At 51.4% G+C, this 14746-nt stretch overlaps 40 non-coding genes across 40 annotated transcripts; 32 read left to right on the top strand and 8 right to left on the bottom strand.

Annotated features, from left to right (window-relative positions):
* The first annotated feature begins 75 nt into the window (after nucleotides 1-75).
* On the top strand, nucleotides 76-148 carry Trnav-uac (transfer RNA valine (anticodon UAC)). Its single transcript has one exon. It is a non-coding gene; the product is annotated as a tRNA-Val (tRNA).
* Nucleotides 149-306: 158 nt separating this feature from the next.
* Trnav-aac (transfer RNA valine (anticodon AAC)) lies at nucleotides 307-379 on the top strand. The gene has a single exon. It is a non-coding gene; the product is annotated as a tRNA-Val (tRNA).
* Nucleotides 380-769: 390 nt separating this feature from the next.
* Nucleotides 770-842, top strand: Trnav-uac (transfer RNA valine (anticodon UAC)). Its single transcript has one exon. It is a non-coding gene; the product is annotated as a tRNA-Val (tRNA).
* A 158-nt stretch (nucleotides 843-1000) lies between these two features.
* Trnav-aac (transfer RNA valine (anticodon AAC)) lies at nucleotides 1001-1073 on the top strand. The gene has a single exon. It is a non-coding gene; the product is annotated as a tRNA-Val (tRNA).
* A 390-nt stretch (nucleotides 1074-1463) lies between these two features.
* Trnav-uac (transfer RNA valine (anticodon UAC)) lies at nucleotides 1464-1536 on the top strand. The gene has a single exon. It is a non-coding gene; the product is annotated as a tRNA-Val (tRNA).
* A 158-nt stretch (nucleotides 1537-1694) lies between these two features.
* Trnav-aac (transfer RNA valine (anticodon AAC)) lies at nucleotides 1695-1767 on the top strand. The gene has a single exon. It is a non-coding gene; the product is annotated as a tRNA-Val (tRNA).
* Nucleotides 1768-2157: 390 nt separating this feature from the next.
* On the top strand, nucleotides 2158-2230 carry Trnav-uac (transfer RNA valine (anticodon UAC)). The gene has a single exon. It is a non-coding gene; the product is annotated as a tRNA-Val (tRNA).
* A 158-nt stretch (nucleotides 2231-2388) lies between these two features.
* Trnav-aac (transfer RNA valine (anticodon AAC)) lies at nucleotides 2389-2461 on the top strand. Its single transcript has one exon. It is a non-coding gene; the product is annotated as a tRNA-Val (tRNA).
* A 390-nt stretch (nucleotides 2462-2851) lies between these two features.
* Nucleotides 2852-2924, top strand: Trnav-uac (transfer RNA valine (anticodon UAC)). Its single transcript has one exon. It is a non-coding gene; the product is annotated as a tRNA-Val (tRNA).
* A 158-nt stretch (nucleotides 2925-3082) lies between these two features.
* On the top strand, nucleotides 3083-3155 carry Trnav-aac (transfer RNA valine (anticodon AAC)). Its single transcript has one exon. It is a non-coding gene; the product is annotated as a tRNA-Val (tRNA).
* Nucleotides 3156-3544: 389 nt separating this feature from the next.
* On the top strand, nucleotides 3545-3617 carry Trnav-aac (transfer RNA valine (anticodon AAC)). Its single transcript has one exon. It is a non-coding gene; the product is annotated as a tRNA-Val (tRNA).
* A 193-nt stretch (nucleotides 3618-3810) lies between these two features.
* Trnap-ugg (transfer RNA proline (anticodon UGG)) lies at nucleotides 3811-3882 on the bottom strand. The gene has a single exon. It is a non-coding gene; the product is annotated as a tRNA-Pro (tRNA).
* Nucleotides 3883-4294: 412 nt separating this feature from the next.
* Nucleotides 4295-4367, top strand: Trnav-cac (transfer RNA valine (anticodon CAC)). The gene has a single exon. It is a non-coding gene; the product is annotated as a tRNA-Val (tRNA).
* Nucleotides 4368-4525: 158 nt separating this feature from the next.
* Nucleotides 4526-4598, top strand: Trnav-aac (transfer RNA valine (anticodon AAC)). The gene has a single exon. It is a non-coding gene; the product is annotated as a tRNA-Val (tRNA).
* A 675-nt stretch (nucleotides 4599-5273) lies between these two features.
* On the top strand, nucleotides 5274-5346 carry Trnav-aac (transfer RNA valine (anticodon AAC)). Its single transcript has one exon. It is a non-coding gene; the product is annotated as a tRNA-Val (tRNA).
* Nucleotides 5347-5539: 193 nt separating this feature from the next.
* On the bottom strand, nucleotides 5540-5611 carry Trnap-ugg (transfer RNA proline (anticodon UGG)). The gene has a single exon. It is a non-coding gene; the product is annotated as a tRNA-Pro (tRNA).
* A 412-nt stretch (nucleotides 5612-6023) lies between these two features.
* Trnav-uac (transfer RNA valine (anticodon UAC)) lies at nucleotides 6024-6096 on the top strand. Its single transcript has one exon. It is a non-coding gene; the product is annotated as a tRNA-Val (tRNA).
* A 158-nt stretch (nucleotides 6097-6254) lies between these two features.
* Nucleotides 6255-6327, top strand: Trnav-aac (transfer RNA valine (anticodon AAC)). Its single transcript has one exon. It is a non-coding gene; the product is annotated as a tRNA-Val (tRNA).
* Nucleotides 6328-6521: 194 nt separating this feature from the next.
* Nucleotides 6522-6594, bottom strand: Trnap-ugg (transfer RNA proline (anticodon UGG)). The gene has a single exon. It is a non-coding gene; the product is annotated as a tRNA-Pro (tRNA).
* A 412-nt stretch (nucleotides 6595-7006) lies between these two features.
* Nucleotides 7007-7079, top strand: Trnav-cac (transfer RNA valine (anticodon CAC)). The gene has a single exon. It is a non-coding gene; the product is annotated as a tRNA-Val (tRNA).
* A 158-nt stretch (nucleotides 7080-7237) lies between these two features.
* On the top strand, nucleotides 7238-7310 carry Trnav-aac (transfer RNA valine (anticodon AAC)). Its single transcript has one exon. It is a non-coding gene; the product is annotated as a tRNA-Val (tRNA).
* Nucleotides 7311-7700: 390 nt separating this feature from the next.
* On the top strand, nucleotides 7701-7773 carry Trnav-uac (transfer RNA valine (anticodon UAC)). The gene has a single exon. It is a non-coding gene; the product is annotated as a tRNA-Val (tRNA).
* Nucleotides 7774-7931: 158 nt separating this feature from the next.
* On the top strand, nucleotides 7932-8004 carry Trnav-aac (transfer RNA valine (anticodon AAC)). Its single transcript has one exon. It is a non-coding gene; the product is annotated as a tRNA-Val (tRNA).
* A 390-nt stretch (nucleotides 8005-8394) lies between these two features.
* Trnav-uac (transfer RNA valine (anticodon UAC)) lies at nucleotides 8395-8467 on the top strand. The gene has a single exon. It is a non-coding gene; the product is annotated as a tRNA-Val (tRNA).
* A 158-nt stretch (nucleotides 8468-8625) lies between these two features.
* On the top strand, nucleotides 8626-8698 carry Trnav-aac (transfer RNA valine (anticodon AAC)). Its single transcript has one exon. It is a non-coding gene; the product is annotated as a tRNA-Val (tRNA).
* A 389-nt stretch (nucleotides 8699-9087) lies between these two features.
* Nucleotides 9088-9160, top strand: Trnav-aac (transfer RNA valine (anticodon AAC)). Its single transcript has one exon. It is a non-coding gene; the product is annotated as a tRNA-Val (tRNA).
* Nucleotides 9161-9353: 193 nt separating this feature from the next.
* Trnap-ugg (transfer RNA proline (anticodon UGG)) lies at nucleotides 9354-9425 on the bottom strand. The gene has a single exon. It is a non-coding gene; the product is annotated as a tRNA-Pro (tRNA).
* A 412-nt stretch (nucleotides 9426-9837) lies between these two features.
* Nucleotides 9838-9910, top strand: Trnav-cac (transfer RNA valine (anticodon CAC)). The gene has a single exon. It is a non-coding gene; the product is annotated as a tRNA-Val (tRNA).
* A 158-nt stretch (nucleotides 9911-10068) lies between these two features.
* On the top strand, nucleotides 10069-10141 carry Trnav-aac (transfer RNA valine (anticodon AAC)). Its single transcript has one exon. It is a non-coding gene; the product is annotated as a tRNA-Val (tRNA).
* A 675-nt stretch (nucleotides 10142-10816) lies between these two features.
* On the top strand, nucleotides 10817-10889 carry Trnav-aac (transfer RNA valine (anticodon AAC)). The gene has a single exon. It is a non-coding gene; the product is annotated as a tRNA-Val (tRNA).
* Nucleotides 10890-11082: 193 nt separating this feature from the next.
* On the bottom strand, nucleotides 11083-11154 carry Trnap-ugg (transfer RNA proline (anticodon UGG)). The gene has a single exon. It is a non-coding gene; the product is annotated as a tRNA-Pro (tRNA).
* A 412-nt stretch (nucleotides 11155-11566) lies between these two features.
* Nucleotides 11567-11639, top strand: Trnav-uac (transfer RNA valine (anticodon UAC)). The gene has a single exon. It is a non-coding gene; the product is annotated as a tRNA-Val (tRNA).
* Nucleotides 11640-11797: 158 nt separating this feature from the next.
* Trnav-aac (transfer RNA valine (anticodon AAC)) lies at nucleotides 11798-11870 on the top strand. The gene has a single exon. It is a non-coding gene; the product is annotated as a tRNA-Val (tRNA).
* Nucleotides 11871-12064: 194 nt separating this feature from the next.
* On the bottom strand, nucleotides 12065-12137 carry Trnap-ugg (transfer RNA proline (anticodon UGG)). Its single transcript has one exon. It is a non-coding gene; the product is annotated as a tRNA-Pro (tRNA).
* Nucleotides 12138-12548: 411 nt separating this feature from the next.
* Trnav-aac (transfer RNA valine (anticodon AAC)) lies at nucleotides 12549-12621 on the top strand. The gene has a single exon. It is a non-coding gene; the product is annotated as a tRNA-Val (tRNA).
* A 193-nt stretch (nucleotides 12622-12814) lies between these two features.
* Nucleotides 12815-12886, bottom strand: Trnap-ugg (transfer RNA proline (anticodon UGG)). The gene has a single exon. It is a non-coding gene; the product is annotated as a tRNA-Pro (tRNA).
* Nucleotides 12887-13298: 412 nt separating this feature from the next.
* Nucleotides 13299-13371, top strand: Trnav-cac (transfer RNA valine (anticodon CAC)). Its single transcript has one exon. It is a non-coding gene; the product is annotated as a tRNA-Val (tRNA).
* A 158-nt stretch (nucleotides 13372-13529) lies between these two features.
* On the top strand, nucleotides 13530-13602 carry Trnav-aac (transfer RNA valine (anticodon AAC)). Its single transcript has one exon. It is a non-coding gene; the product is annotated as a tRNA-Val (tRNA).
* A 675-nt stretch (nucleotides 13603-14277) lies between these two features.
* On the top strand, nucleotides 14278-14350 carry Trnav-aac (transfer RNA valine (anticodon AAC)). Its single transcript has one exon. It is a non-coding gene; the product is annotated as a tRNA-Val (tRNA).
* Nucleotides 14351-14543: 193 nt separating this feature from the next.
* On the bottom strand, nucleotides 14544-14615 carry Trnap-ugg (transfer RNA proline (anticodon UGG)). Its single transcript has one exon. It is a non-coding gene; the product is annotated as a tRNA-Pro (tRNA).
* Between the last annotated feature and the right edge of the window lie 131 nt (nucleotides 14616-14746).

Below are 14746 nucleotides of genomic sequence, written 5' to 3'. Positions count from 1 at the left end.
TCGCGTGTGCATTCGCGGACGGGAGAGAGGCTGAGGTAATTTCGAGTGAACGGGGATGGACTCCTCCCGTCCGCAGTTTCCGTAGTGTAGCGGTTATCACGTCTGCTTTACACGCAGAAGGTCCCCGGTTCGATCCCGGGCGGGAACAGTATTTTCTTGCCTGTGTCGCATTGTACTCCAGTGAGCCACGTCATGTGAGGATCTTCTGCATGTACCTTTGTTCTGCAAGTAGCGCATTTATTTAATTTTTTAGTTACGATGACAACACCAGCATGAGTTGTCTCTAAAGTAAGGCGCACACAAGTAGTTTCCGTGGTGTAGCGGTTATCACGTCTGCCTAACACGCAGAAGGTCCCCGTTTCGATCCCGGGCGGAAACACTTTTTTTTATCATTAAAAACAAGACATACTAACATGCATCTGCTACCATCTGTACCCAAAAACCTTCGTAATCGCCTTCACACGTCAGATCAGTGTCAATTGCTCACATCAAATATGAAATTCATTTGATACTGACGCTGGGCTCGCACTCCCTGCTGCTAAGAAAGTGATTGCTTTTGCTGCTATGACTTGCAATCACGACTGCGGGAAACGCCGCTATCTCGTTAGGGGTGCTACGGCAGACACCCTCTCGAGCACCCCGAAGACTTCTTGAGCCCTCGGCTGTAATGGTTTCCAGGCTGTCAAAAGAACCGTCGCGTGTGCATTCGCGGACGGGAGAGAGGCTGAGATAATTTCGAGTGAACGGGGATGGACTCCTCCCGTCCGCAGTTTCCGTAGTGTAGCGGTTATCACGTCTGCTTTACACGCAGAAGGTCCCCGGTTCGATCCCGGGCGGGAACAGTATTTTCTTGCCTGTGTCGCATTGTACTCCAGTGAGCCACGTCATGTGAGGATCTTCTGCATGTACCTTTGTTCTGCAAGTAGCGCATTTATTTAATTTTTTAGTTACGATGACAACACCAGCACGAGTTGTCTCTAAAGTAAGGCGCACACAAGTAGTTTCCGTGGTGTAGCGGTTATCACGTCTGCCTAACACGCAGAAGGTCCCCGTTTCGATCCCGGGCGGAAACACTTTTTTTTATCATTAAAAACAAGACATACTAACATGCATCTGCTACCATCTGTACCCAAAAACCTTCGTAATCGCCTTCACACGTCAGATCAGTGTCAATTGCTCACATCAAATATGAAATTCATTTGATACTGACGCTGGGCTCGCACTCCCTGCTGCTAAGAAAGTGATTGCTTTTGCTGCTATGACTTGCAATCACGACTGCGGGAAACGCCGCTATCTCGTTAGGGGTGCTACGGCAGACACCCTCTCGAGCACCCCGAAGACTTCTTGAGCCCTCGGCTGTAATGGTTTCCAGGCTGTCAAAAGAACCGTCGCGTGTGCATTCGCGGACGGGAGAGAGGCTGAGGTAATTTCGAGTGAACGGGGATGGACTCCTCCCGTCCGCAGTTTCCGTAGTGTAGCGGTTATCACGTCTGCTTTACACGCAGAAGGTCCCCGGTTCGATCCCGGGCGGGAACAGTATTTTCTTGCCTGTGTCGCATTGTACTCCAGTGAGCCACGTCATGTGAGGATCTTCTGCATGTACCTTTGTTCTGCAAGTAGCGCATTTATTTAATTTTTTAGTTACGATGACAACACCAGCACGAGTTGTCTCTAAAGTAAGGCGCACACAAGTAGTTTCCGTGGTGTAGCGGTTATCACGTCTGCCTAACACGCAGAAGGTCCCCGTTTCGATCCCGGGCGGAAACACTTTCTTTTATCATTAAAAACAAGACATACTAACATGCATCTGCTACCATCTGTACCCAAAAACCTTCGTAATCGCCTTCACACGTCAGATCAGTGTCAATTGCTCACATCAAATATGAAATTCATTTGATACTGACGCTGGGCTCGCACTCCCTGCTGCTAAGAAAGTGATTGCTTTTGCTGCTATGACTTGCAATCACGACTGCGGGAAACGCCGCTATCTCGTTAGGGGTGCTACGGCAGACACCCTCTCGAGCACCCCGAAGACTTCTTGAGCCCTCGGCTGTAATGGTTTCCAGGCTGTCAAAAGAACCGTCGCGTGTGCATTCGCGGACGGGAGAGAGGCTGAGATAATTTCGAGTGAACGGGGATGGACTCCTCCCGTCCGCAGTTTCCGTAGTGTAGCGGTTATCACGTCTACTTTACACGCAGAAGGTCCCCGGTTCGATCCCGGGCGGGAACAGTATTTTCTTGCCTGTGTCGCATTGTACTCCAGTGAGCCACGTCATGTGAGGATTTTCTGCATGTACCTTTGTTCTGCAAGTAGCGCATTTATTTAATTTTTTAGTTACGATGACAACACCAGCACGAGTTGTCTCTAAAGTAAGGCGCACACAAGTAGTTTCCGTGGTGTAGCGGTTATCACGTCTGCCTAACACGCAGAAGGTTCCCGTTTCGATCCCGGGCGGAAACACTTTTTTTTATCATTAAAAACAAGACATACTAACATGCATCTGCTACCATCTGTACCCAAAAACCTTCGTAATCGCCTTCACACGTCAGATCAGTGTCAATTGCTCACATCAAATATGAAATTCATTTGATACTGACGCTGGGCTCGCACTCCCTGCTGCTAAGAAAGTGATTGCTTTTGCTGCTATGACTTGCAATCACGACTGCGGGAAACGCCGCTATCTCGTTAGGGGTGCTACGGCAGACACCCTCTCGAGCACCCCGAAGACTTCTTGAGCCCTCGGCTGTAATGGTTTCCAGGCTGTCAAAAGAACCGTCGCGTGTGCATTCGCGGACGGGAGAGCGGCTGAGGTAATTTCGAGTGAACGGGGATGGACTCCTCCCGTCCGCAGTTTCCGTAGTGTAGCGGTTATCACGTCTGCTTTACACGCAGAAGGTCCCCGGTTCGATCCCGGGCGGGAACAGTATTTTCTTGCCTGTGTCGCATTGTACTCCAGTGAGCCACGTCATGTGAGGATCTTCTGCATGTACCTTTGTTCTGCAAGTAGCGCATTTATTTAATTTTTTAGTTACGATGACAACACCAGCACGAGTTGTCTCTAAAGTAAGGCGCACACAAGTAGTTTCCGTGGTGTAGCGGTTATCACGTCTGCCTAACACGCAGAAGGTCCCCGTTTCGATCCCGGGCGGAAACACTTTTTTTTATCATTAAAAACAAGACATACTAACATGCATCTGCTACCATCTGTACCCAAAAACCTTCGTAATCGCCTTCACACGTCAGATCAGTGTCAATTGCTCACATCAAATATGAAATTCATTTCATACTGACGCTGGGCTCGCACTCCCTGCTGCTAAGAAAGTGATTGCTTTTGCTGCTATGACTTGCAATCACGACTGCGGGAAACGCCGCTATCTCGTTAGGGGTGCTACGGCAGACACCCTCTCGAGCACCCCGAAGACTTCTTGAGCCCTCGGCTGTGATGGTTTCCAGGCTGTCAAAGGAACCGTCGCGTGTGAATTCGCGCACGGAGAGAGGCTGAGGTAATTTCGAGTGAACGGGGATGGACTTCTCACGTGCGCAGTTACCGTAGTGTAGCGGTTATCACGTCTGCCTAACACGCAGAAGGTCCCCGTTTCGATCCCGGGCGGAAACACTTTTTTATCATTAAAAACAAGACATACTAACATGCATCTCCTACCATCTGTACCCAAAAACCTTCGTAATCGCCTGCACACGTCAGATCAGTGTCAATTGCTCACATCAAATATGAAATTCATTTGATACTGACGCCGAGCATTTTGCGTCGACTTGGCCACTCACGTGCGATCAGTTTGCACAAAACGGTAGGGCTCGTCCGGGATTTGAACCCGGGACCTCCTGCACCCAAAGCAAGAATCATACCCCTAGACCAACGAGCCATCTGACGTGGCAAATGACTATTATTTCAGTGCACTGGGTCCCTCGATGTGGTCCAGGGTGCTCTGGAAAGTCTCGTGTAGGCTGGCGGGATGGGGGCGGCGCGAATTCCCGCGGTCGGCGGCCTTCCTGGGCTATTGGTACCTTCATGTAGAGCTGCCGCTGGGCTCGCACTCCCTGCTGCTAAGAAAGTGATTGCTTTTGCTGCTATGACTTGCAATCACGACTGCAGGAAACGCCGCTATCCCGTTAGGGGTGCTACGGCAGACACCCTCTCGAGCACCCCGAAGACTTCTTGAGCACTCGGCTGTGATGGTTTCCAGGCTGTCAAAAGAACCGTCGCGAGTGAATTCGCGGACGGGAGTGAGGCTGAGGTAATTTCGAGTGAACGGAGATGGACTCCTCAAGTCCGCAGTTTCCGTAGTGTAGCGGTTATCACGTCTGCTTCACACGCAGAAGGTCCCCGGTTCGATCCCGGGCGGGAACATCAATTTCCTGCCTATGTCGTATTGTTCTCCAGTGAGCCACGACATGTGAGGATCTTCTGCATGTACCTTTGTTCTGCAAGTAGCGCATTTACTTAATTTTTTTGTTACGATGACAACACCAGCACGAGTTGTCTCTAAAGTAAGGCGCACACAAGTAGTTTCCGTGGTGTAGCGGTTATCACGTCTGCCTAACACGCAGAAGGTCCCCGTTTCGATCCCGGGCGGAAACACTTTTTTATCATTAAAAACAAGACATACTAACATGCATCTGCTACCATCTGTACCCAAAAACCTTCGTAATCGCCTTCACACGTCAGATCAGTGTCAATTGGTCGCATCAAATATGAAATTCATTTGATACTGACGCCGAGCATTTTGCGTCGACTCGGCCACTCACGTGCGATCAGTTTGCACAAAACGGTAGGGCTCGTCCGGGATTTGAACCCGAGACCTCCTGCACCCAAAGCAAGAATCACACCCCTAGACCAACGAGCCATCTGACGTGGCGAATGACTATTACTTCAGTGCACTGGGTCCCTCGATGTGGTCCAGGGTGCTCTGGAAAGTCTCGTGTAGGCTGGCGGGATGGGGGCGGCGCGAATTCCCGCGGTCGGCGGCCTTCCTGGGCTATTGGTACCTTCATGTAGAGCTGCCGCTGGGCTCGCACTCCCTGCTGCTAAGAAAGTGATTGCTTTTGCTGCTATGATTTGCAATCACGACTGCGGGAAACGCCGCTATCTCGTTAGGGGTGCTACGGCAGACACCCTCTCGAGCACCCGAAGACTTCTTGAGCCCTCGGCTGTGATGGTTTCCAGGCTGTCAAAGGAACCGTCGCGTGTGAATTCGCGCACGGAGAGAGGCTGAGGTAATTTCGAGTGAACGGGGATGGACTCCTCACGTGCGCAGTTACCGTAGTGTAGCGGTTATCACGTCTGCCTAACACGCAGAAGGTCCCCGTTTCGATCCCGGGCGGAAACACTTTTTTATCATTAAAAACAAGACATACTAACATGCATCTGCTACCATCTGTACCCAAAAACCTTCGTAATCGCCTGCACACGTCAGATCAGTGTCAATTGCTCACATCAAATATGAAATTCATTTGATACTGACGCCGAGCATTTTGCGTCGACTTGGCCACTCACGTGCGATCAGTTTGCACAAAACGGTAGGGCTCTTCCGGGATTTGAACCCGGGACCTCCTGCACCCAAAGCAAGAATCATACCCCTAGACCAACGAGCCATCTGACGTGGCAAATGACTATTATTTCAGTGCACTGGGTCCCTCGATGTGGTCCAGGGTGCTCTGGAAAGTCTCGTGTAGGCTGGCGGGATGGGGGCGGCGCGAATTCCCGCGGTCGGCGGCCTTCCTGGGCTATTGGTACCTTCATGTAGAGCTGCCGCTGGGCTCGCACTCCCTGCTGCTAAGAAAGTGATTGCTTTTGCTGCTATGACTTGCAATCACGACTGCGGGAAACGCCGCTATCTCGTTAGGGGTGCTACGGCAGACACCCTCTGGAGCACCCCGAAGACTTCTTGAGCCCTTGGCTGTAATGGTTTCCAGGCTGTCAAAAGAACCGTCGCGTGTGCATTCGCGGACGGGAGAGAGGCTGAGGTAATTTCGAGTGAACGGGGATGGACTCCTCCCGTCCGCAGTTTCCGTAGTGTAGCGGTTATCACGTCTGCTTTACACGCAGAAGGTCCCCGGTTCGATCCCGGGCGGGAACAGTATTTTCTTGCCTGTGTCGCATTGTACTCCAGTGAGCCACGTCATGTGAGGATCTTCTGCATGTACCTTTGTTCTGCAAGTAGCGCATTTATTTAATTTTTTAGTTACGATGACAACACCAGCACGAGTTGTCTCTAAAGTAAGGCGCACACAAGTAGTTTCCGTGGTGTAGCGGTTATCACGTCTGCCTAACACGCAGAAGGTCCCCGTTTCGATCCCGGGCGGAAACACTTTTTTTTATCATTAAAAACAAGACATACTAACATGCATCTGCTACCATCTGTACCCAAAAACCTTCGTAATCGCCTTCACACGTCAGATCAGTATCAATTGCTCACATCAAATATGAAATTCATTTGATACTGACGCCGAGCATTTTGCGTCGACTCAGCCACTCACGTGCGATCAGTTTGCACAAAACGCTAGCGCTCGTCCGGGATTTGAAGCCGGGACCTCCTGCACCCAAAGCAGGAATTATACCCCTAAACCAACGAGCCATCTGACGTGTCTAATGACTATTATTTCAGTGCACTGGGTCCCTCGATGTGGTCCAGGGTGCTCTGGAAAGTCTCGTGTAGGCTGGCGGGATGGGGGCGGCGCGAATTCCCGCGGTCGGCGGCCTTCCTGGGCTATTGGTACCTTCATGTAGAGCTGCCGCTGGGCTCGCACTCCCTGCTGCTAAGAAAGTGATTGCTTTTGCTGCTATGACTTGCAATCACGACTGCAGGAAACGCCGCTATCCCGTTAGGGGTGCTACGGCAGACACACTCTCGAGCACCCCGAAGACTTCTTGAGCCCTCGGCTGTGATGGTTTCCAGGCTGTCAAAAGAACCGTCGCGAGTGAATTCGCGGACGGGAGTGAGGCTGAGGTAATTTCGAGGGAACGGGGATGGACTCCTCACGTCCGCAGTTTCCGTAGTGTAGCGGTTGTCACGTCTGCTTCACACGCAGAAGGTCCCCGGTTCGATCCCGGGCGGGAACAGTATTTTCTTGCCTGTGTCGCATTGTACTCCAGTGAGCCACGTCATGTGAGGATTTTCTGCATGTACCTTTGTTCTGCAAGTAGCGCATTTATTTAATTTTTTAGTTACGATGACAACACCAGCACGAGTTGTCTCTAAAGTAAAGCGCACACAAGCAGTTTCCGTGGTGTAGCGGTTATCACGTCTGCCTAACATGCAGAAGGTCCCCGTTTCGATCCCGGGCGGAAACACTTTTTTTTATCATTAAAAACAAGACATACTAACATGCATCTGCTACCATCTGTACCCAAAAACCTTCGTAATCGCCTTCACACGTCAGATCAGTGTCAATTGCTCACATCAAATATGAAATTCATTTGATACTGACGCTGGGCTCGCACTCCCTGCTGCTAAGAAAGTGATTGCTTTTGCTGCTATGACTTGCAATCACGACTGCGGGAAACGCCGCTATCTCGTTAGGGGTGCTACGGCAGACACCCTCTCGAGCACCCCGAAGACTTCTTGAGCCCTCGGCTGTAATGGTTTCCAGGCTGTCAAAAGAACCGTCGCGTGTGCATTCGCGGACGGGAGAGAGGCTGAGATAATTTCGAGTGAACGGGGATGGACTCCTCCCGTCCGCAGTTTCCGTAGTGTAGCGGTTATCACGTCTACTTTACACGCAGAAGGTCCCCGGTTCGATCCCGGGCGGGAACAGTATTTTCTTGCCTGTGTCGCATTGTACTCCAGTGAGCCACGTCATGTGAGGATTTTCTGCATGTACCTTTGTTCTGCAAGTAGCGCATTTATTTAATTTTTTAGTTACGATGACAACACCAGCACGAGTTGTCTCTAAAGTAAGGCGCACACAAGTAGTTTCCGTGGTGTAGCGGTTATCACGTCTGCCTAACACGCAGAAGGTTCCCGTTTCGATCCCGGGCGGAAACACTTTTTTTTATCATTAAAAACAAGACATACTAACATGCATCTGCTACCATCTGTACCCAAAAACCTTCGTAATCGCCTTCACACGTCAGATCAGTGTCAATTGCTCACATCAAATATGAAATTCATTTGATACTGACGCTGGGCTCGCACTCCCTGCTGCTAAGAAAGTGATTGCTTTTGCTGCTATGACTTGCAATCACGACTGCGGGAAACGCCGCTATCTCGTTAGGGGTGCTACGGCAGACACCCTCTCGAGCACCCCGAAGACTTCTTGAGCCCTCGGCTGTAATGGTTTCCAGGCTGTCAAAAGAACCGTCGCGTGTGCATTCGCGGACGGGAGAGCGGCTGAGGTAATTTCGAGTGAACGGGGATGGACTCCTCCCGTCCGCAGTTTCCGTAGTGTAGCGGTTATCACGTCTGCTTTACACGCAGAAGGTCCCCGGTTCGATCCCGGGCGGGAACAGTATTTTCTTGCCTGTGTCGCATTGTACTCCAGTGAGCCACGTCATGTGAGGATCTTCTGCATGTACCTTTGTTCTGCAAGTAGCGCATTTATTTAATTTTTTAGTTACGATGACAACACCAGCACGAGTTGTCTCTAAAGTAAGGCGCACACAAGTAGTTTCCGTGGTGTAGCGGTTATCACGTCTGCCTAACACGCAGAAGGTCCCCGTTTCGATCCCGGGCGGAAACACTTTTTTTTATCATTAAAAACAAGACATACTAACATGCATCTGCTACCATCTGTACCCAAAAACCTTCGTAATCGCCTTCACACGTCAGATCAGTGTCAATTGCTCACATCAAATATGAAATTCATTTCATACTGACGCTGGGCTCGCACTCCCTGCTGCTAAGAAAGTGATTGCTTTTGCTGCTATGACTTGCAATCACGACTGCGGGAAACGCCGCTATCTCGTTAGGGGTGCTACGGCAGACACCCTCTCGAGCACCCCGAAGACTTCTTGAGCCCTCGGCTGTGATGGTTTCCAGGCTGTCAAAGGAACCGTCGCGTGTGAATTCGCGCACGGAGAGAGGCTGAGGTAATTTCGAGTGAACGGGGATGGACTTCTCACGTGCGCAGTTACCGTAGTGTAGCGGTTATCACGTCTGCCTAACACGCAGAAGGTCCCCGTTTCGATCCCGGGCGGAAACACTTTTTTATCATTAAAAACAAGACATACTAACATGCATCTGCTACCATCTGTACCCAAAAACCTTCGTAATCGCCTGCACACGTCAGATCAGTGTCAATTGCTCACATCAAATATGAAATTCATTTGATACTGACGCCGATCATTTTGCGTCGACTTGGCCACTCACGTGCGATCAGTTTGCACAAAACGGTAGGGCTCGTCCGGGATTTGAACCCGGGACCTCCTGCACCCAAAGCAAGAATCATACCCCTAGACCAACGAGCCATCTGACGTGGCAAATGACTATTATTTCAGTGCACTGGGTCCCTCGATGTGGTCCAGGGTGCTCTGGAATGTCTCGTGTAGGCTGGCGGGATGGGGGCGGCGCGAATTCCCGCGGTCGGCGGCCTTCCTGGGCTATTGGTACCTTCATGTAGAGCTGCCGCTGGGCTCGCACTCCCTGCTGCTAAGAAAGTGATTGCTTTTGCTGCTATGACTTGCAATCACGACTGCAGGAAACGCCGCTATCCCGTTAGGGGTGCTACGGCAGACACCCTCTCGAGCACCCCGAAGACTTCTTGAGCACTCGGCTGTGATGGTTTCCAGGCTGTCAAAAGAACCGTCGCGAGTGAATTCGCGGACGGGAGTGAGGCTGAGGTAATTTCGAGTGAACGGAGATGGACTCCTCAAGTCCGCAGTTTCCGTAGTGTAGCGGTTATCACGTCTGCTTCACACGCAGAAGGTCCCCGGTTCGATCCCGGGCGGGAACATCAATTTCCTGCCTATGTCGTATTGTTCTCCAGTGAGCCACGACATGTGAGGATCTTCTGCATGTACCTTTGTTCTGCAAGTAGCGCATTTACTTAATTTTTTTGTTACGATGACAACACCAGCACGAGTTGTCTCTAAAGTAAGGCGCACACAAGTAGTTTCCGTGGTGTAGCGGTTATCACGTCTGCCTAACACGCAGAAGGTCCCCGTTTCGATCCCGGGCGGAAACACTTTTTTATCATTAAAAACAAGACATACTAACATGCATCTGCTACCATCTGTACCCAAAAACCTTCGTAATCGCCTTCACACGTCAGATCAGTGTCAATTGGTCGCATCAAATATGAAATTCATTTGATACTGACGCCGAGCATTTTGCGTCGACTCGGCCACTCACGTGCGATCAGTTTGCACAAAACGGTAGGGCTCGTCCGGGATTTGAACCCGAGACCTCCTGCACCCAAAGCAAGAATCACACCCCTAGACCAACGAGCCATCTGACGTGGCGAATGACTATTACTTCAGTGCACTGGGTCCCTCGATGTGGTCCAGGGTGCTCTGGAAAGTCTCGTGTAGGCTGGCGGGATGGGGGCGGCGCGAATTCCCGCGGTCGGCGGCCTTCCTGGGCTATTGGTACCTTCATGTAGAGCTGCCGCTGGGCTCGCACTCCCTGCTGCTAAGAAAGTGATTGCTTTTGCTGCTATGATTTGCAATCACGACTGCGGGAAACGCCGCTATCTCGTTAGGGGTGCTACGGCAGACACCCTCTCGAGCACCCGAAGACTTCTTGAGCCCTCGGCTGTGATGGTTTCCAGGCTGTCAAAGGAACCGTCGCGTGTGAATTCGCGCACGGAGAGAGGCTGAGGTAATTTCGAGTGAACGGGGATGGACTCCTCACGTGCGCAGTTACCGTAGTGTAGCGGTTATCACGTCTGCCTAACACGCAGAAGGTCCCCGTTTCGATCCCGGGCGGAAACACTTTTTTATCATTAAAAACAAGACATACTAACATGCATCTGCTACCATCTGTACCCAAAAACCTTCGTAATCGCCTGCACACGTCAGATCAGTGTCAATTGCTCACATCAAATATGAAATTCATTTGATACTGACGCCGAGCATTTTGCGTCGACTTGGCCACTCACGTGCGATCAGTTTGCACAAAACGGTAGGGCTCTTCCGGGATTTGAACCCGGGACCTCCTGCACCCAAAGCAAGAATCATACCCCTAGACCAACGAGCCATCTGACGTGGCAAATGACTATTATTTCAGTGCACTGGGTCCCTCGATGTGGTCCAGGGTGCTCTGGAAAGTCTCGTGTAGGCTGGCGGGATGGGGGCGGCGCGAATTCCCGCGGTCGGCGGCCTTCCTGGGCTATTGGTACCTTCATGTAGAGCTGCCGCTGGGCTCGCACTCCCTGCTGCTAAGAAAGTGATTGCTTTTGCTGCTATGACTTGCAATCACGACTGCGGGAAACGCCGCTATCTCGTTAGGGGTGCTACGGCAGACACCCTCTCGAGCACCCCGAAGACTTCTTGAGCCCTCGGCTGTAATGGTTTCCAGGCTGTCAAAAGAACCGTCGCGTGTGCATTCGCGGACGGGAGAGAGGCTGAGGTAATTTCGAGTGAACGGGGATGGACTCCTCCCGTCCGCAGTTTCCGTAGTGTAGCGGTTATCACGTCTGCTTTACACGCAGAAGGTCCCCGGTTCGATCCCGGGCGGGAACAGTATTTTCTTGCCTGTGTCGCATTGTACTCCAGTGAGCCACGTCATGTGAGGATCTTCTGCATGTACCTTTGTTCTGCAAGTAGCGCATTTATTTAATTTTTTAGTTACGATGACAACACCAGCACGAGTTGTCTCTAAAGTAAGGCGCACACAAGTAGTTTCCGTGGTGTAGCGGTTATCACGTCTGCCTAACACGCAGAAGGTCCCCGTTTCGATCCCGGGCGGAAACACTTTTTTTTATCATTAAAAACAAGACATACTAACATGCATCTGCTACCATCTGTACCCAAAAACCTTCGTAATCGCCTTCACACGTCAGATCAGTATCAATTGCTCACATCAAATATGAAATTCATTTGATACTGACGCCGAGCATTTTGCGTCGACTCAGCCACTCACGTGCGATCAGTTTGCACAAAACGCTAGCGCTCGTCCGGGATTTGAAGCCGGGACCTCCTGCACCCAAAGCAGGAATTATACCCCTAAACCAACGAGCCATCTGACGTGTCTAATGACTATTATTTCAGTGCACTGGGTCCCTCGATGTGGTCCAGGGTGCTCTGGAAAGTCTCGTGTAGGCTGGCGGGATGGGGGCGGCGCGAATTCCCGCGGTCGGCGGCCTTCCTGGGCTATTGGTACCTTCATGTAGAGCTGCCGCTGGGCTCGCACTCCCTGCTGCTAAGAAAGTGATTGCTTTTGCTGCTATGACTTGCAATCACGACTGCGGGAAACGCCGCTATCTCGTTAGGGGTGCTACGGCAGACACCCTCTCGAGCACCCCGAAGACTTCTTGAGCCCTCGGCTGTGATGGTTTCCAGGCTGTCAAAGGAACCGTCGCGTGTGAATTCGCGCACGGAGAGAGGCTGAGGTAATTTCGAGTGAACGGGGATGGACTTCTCACGTGCGCAGTTACCGTAGTGTAGCGGTTATCACGTCTGCCTAACACGCAGAAGGTCCCCGTTTAGATCCCGGGCGGAAACACTTTTTTATCATTAAAAACAAGACATACTAACATGCATCTGCTACCATCTGTACCCAAAAACCTTCGTAATCGCCTGCACACGTCAGATCAATGTCAATTGCTCACATCAAATATGAAATTCATTTGATACTGACGCCGAGCATTTTGCGTCGACTTGGCCACTCACGTGCGATCAGTTTGCACAAAACGGTAGGGCTCGTCCGGGATTTGAACCCGGGACCTCCTGCACCCAAAGCAAGAATCATACCCCTAGACCAACGAGCCATCTGACGTGCCAAATGACTATTATTTCAGTGCACTGGGTCCCTCGATGTGGTCCAGGGTGCTCTGGAAAGTCTCGTGTAGGCTGGCGGGATGGGGGCGGCGCGAATTCCCGCGGTCGGCGGCCTTCCTGGGCTATTGGTACCTTCATGTAGAGCTGCCGCTGGGCTCGCACTCCCTGCTGCTAAGAAAGTGATTGCTTTTGCTGCTATGACTTGCAATCACGACTGCAGGAAACGCCGCTATCCCGTTAGGGGTGCTACGGCAGACACCCTCTCGAGCACCCCGAAGACTTCTTGAGCACTCGGCTGTGATGGTTTCCAGGCTGTCAAAAGAACCGTCGCGAGTGAATTCGCGGACGGGAGTGAGGCTGAGGTAATTTCGAGTGAACGGAGATGGACTCCTCAAGTCCGCAGTTTCCGTAGTGTAGCGGTTATCACGTCTGCTTCACACGCAGAAGGTCCCCGGTTCGATCCCGGGCGGGAACATCAATTTCCTGCCTATGTCGTATTGTTCTCCAGTGAGCCACGACATGTGAGGATCTTCTGCATGTACCTTTGTTCTGCAAGTAGCGCATTTATTTAATTTTTTTGTTACGATGACAACACCAGCACGAGTTGTCTCTAAAGTAAGGCGCACACAAGTAGTTTCCGTGGTGTAGCGGTTATCACGTCTGCCTAACACGCAGAAGGTCCCCGTTTCGATCCCGGGCGGAAACACTTTTTTATCATTAAAATCAAGACATACTAACATGCATCTGCTACCATCTGTACCCAAAAACCTTCGTAATCGCCTTCACACGTCAGATCAGTGTCAATTGGTCGCATCAAATATGAAATTCATTTGATACTGACGCCGAGCATTTTGCGTCGACTCGGCCACTCACGTGCGATCAGTTTGCACAAAACGGTAGGGCTCGTCCGGGATTTGAACCCGAGACCTCCTGCACCCAAAGCAAGAATCACACCCCTAGACCAACGAGCCATCTGACGTGGCGAATGACTATTACTTCAGTGCACTGGGTCCCTCGATGTGGTCCAGGGTGCTCTGGAAAGTCTCGTGTAGGCTGGCGGGATGGGGGCGGCGCGAATTCCCGCGGTCGGCGGCCTTCCTGGGCTATTGGTACCTTCATGTAGAGCTGCCGCTGGGCTCGCACTCCCTGCTGCTAAGAAAGTGATTGCTTTTGCTGCTATGATTTGCAATCACGACTGCGGGAAACGCCGCTATCTCGTTAGGGGTGCTACGGCAGACACCCTCTCGAGCACCCGAAGACTTCTTGAGCCCTCGGCTGTGATGGTTTCCAGGCTGTCAAAGGAACCGTCGCGTGTGAATTCGCGCACGGAGAGAGGCTGAGGTAATTTCGAGTGAACGGGGATGGACTCCTCACGTGCGCAGTTACCGTAGTGTAGCGGTTATCACGTCTGCCTAACACGCAGAAGGTCCCCGTTTCGATCCCGGGCGGAAACACTTTTTTATCATTAAAAACAAGACATACTAACATGCATCTGCTACCATCTGTACCCAAAAACCTTCGTAATCGCCTGCACACGACAGATCAGTGTCAATTGCTCACATCAAATATGAAATTCATTTGATACTGACGCCGAGCATTTTGCGTCGACTTGGCCACTCACGTGCGATCAGTTTGCACAAAACGGTAGGGCTCTTCCGGGATTTGAACCCGGGACCTCCTGCACCCAAAGCAAGAATCATACCCCTAGACCAACGAGCCATCTGACGTGGCAAATGACTATTATTTCAGTGCACTGGGTCCCTCGATGTGGTCCAGGGTGCTCTGGAAAGTCTCGTGTAGGGTGGCGGGATGGGGGCGGCGCGAATTCCCGCGGTCGGCGGCCTTCCTGG

Source organism: Schistocerca gregaria, chromosome 2, assembly GCF_023897955.1.
Source record: "Schistocerca gregaria isolate iqSchGreg1 chromosome 2, iqSchGreg1.2, whole genome shotgun sequence".
In the NCBI taxonomy this organism is placed as follows: Eukaryota; Metazoa; Arthropoda; class Insecta; order Orthoptera; family Acrididae; genus Schistocerca; species Schistocerca gregaria.
The sequence above is the reverse complement of the archived record's forward strand: the minus strand, read 5'-3'. Positions and strand labels throughout refer to the sequence as shown.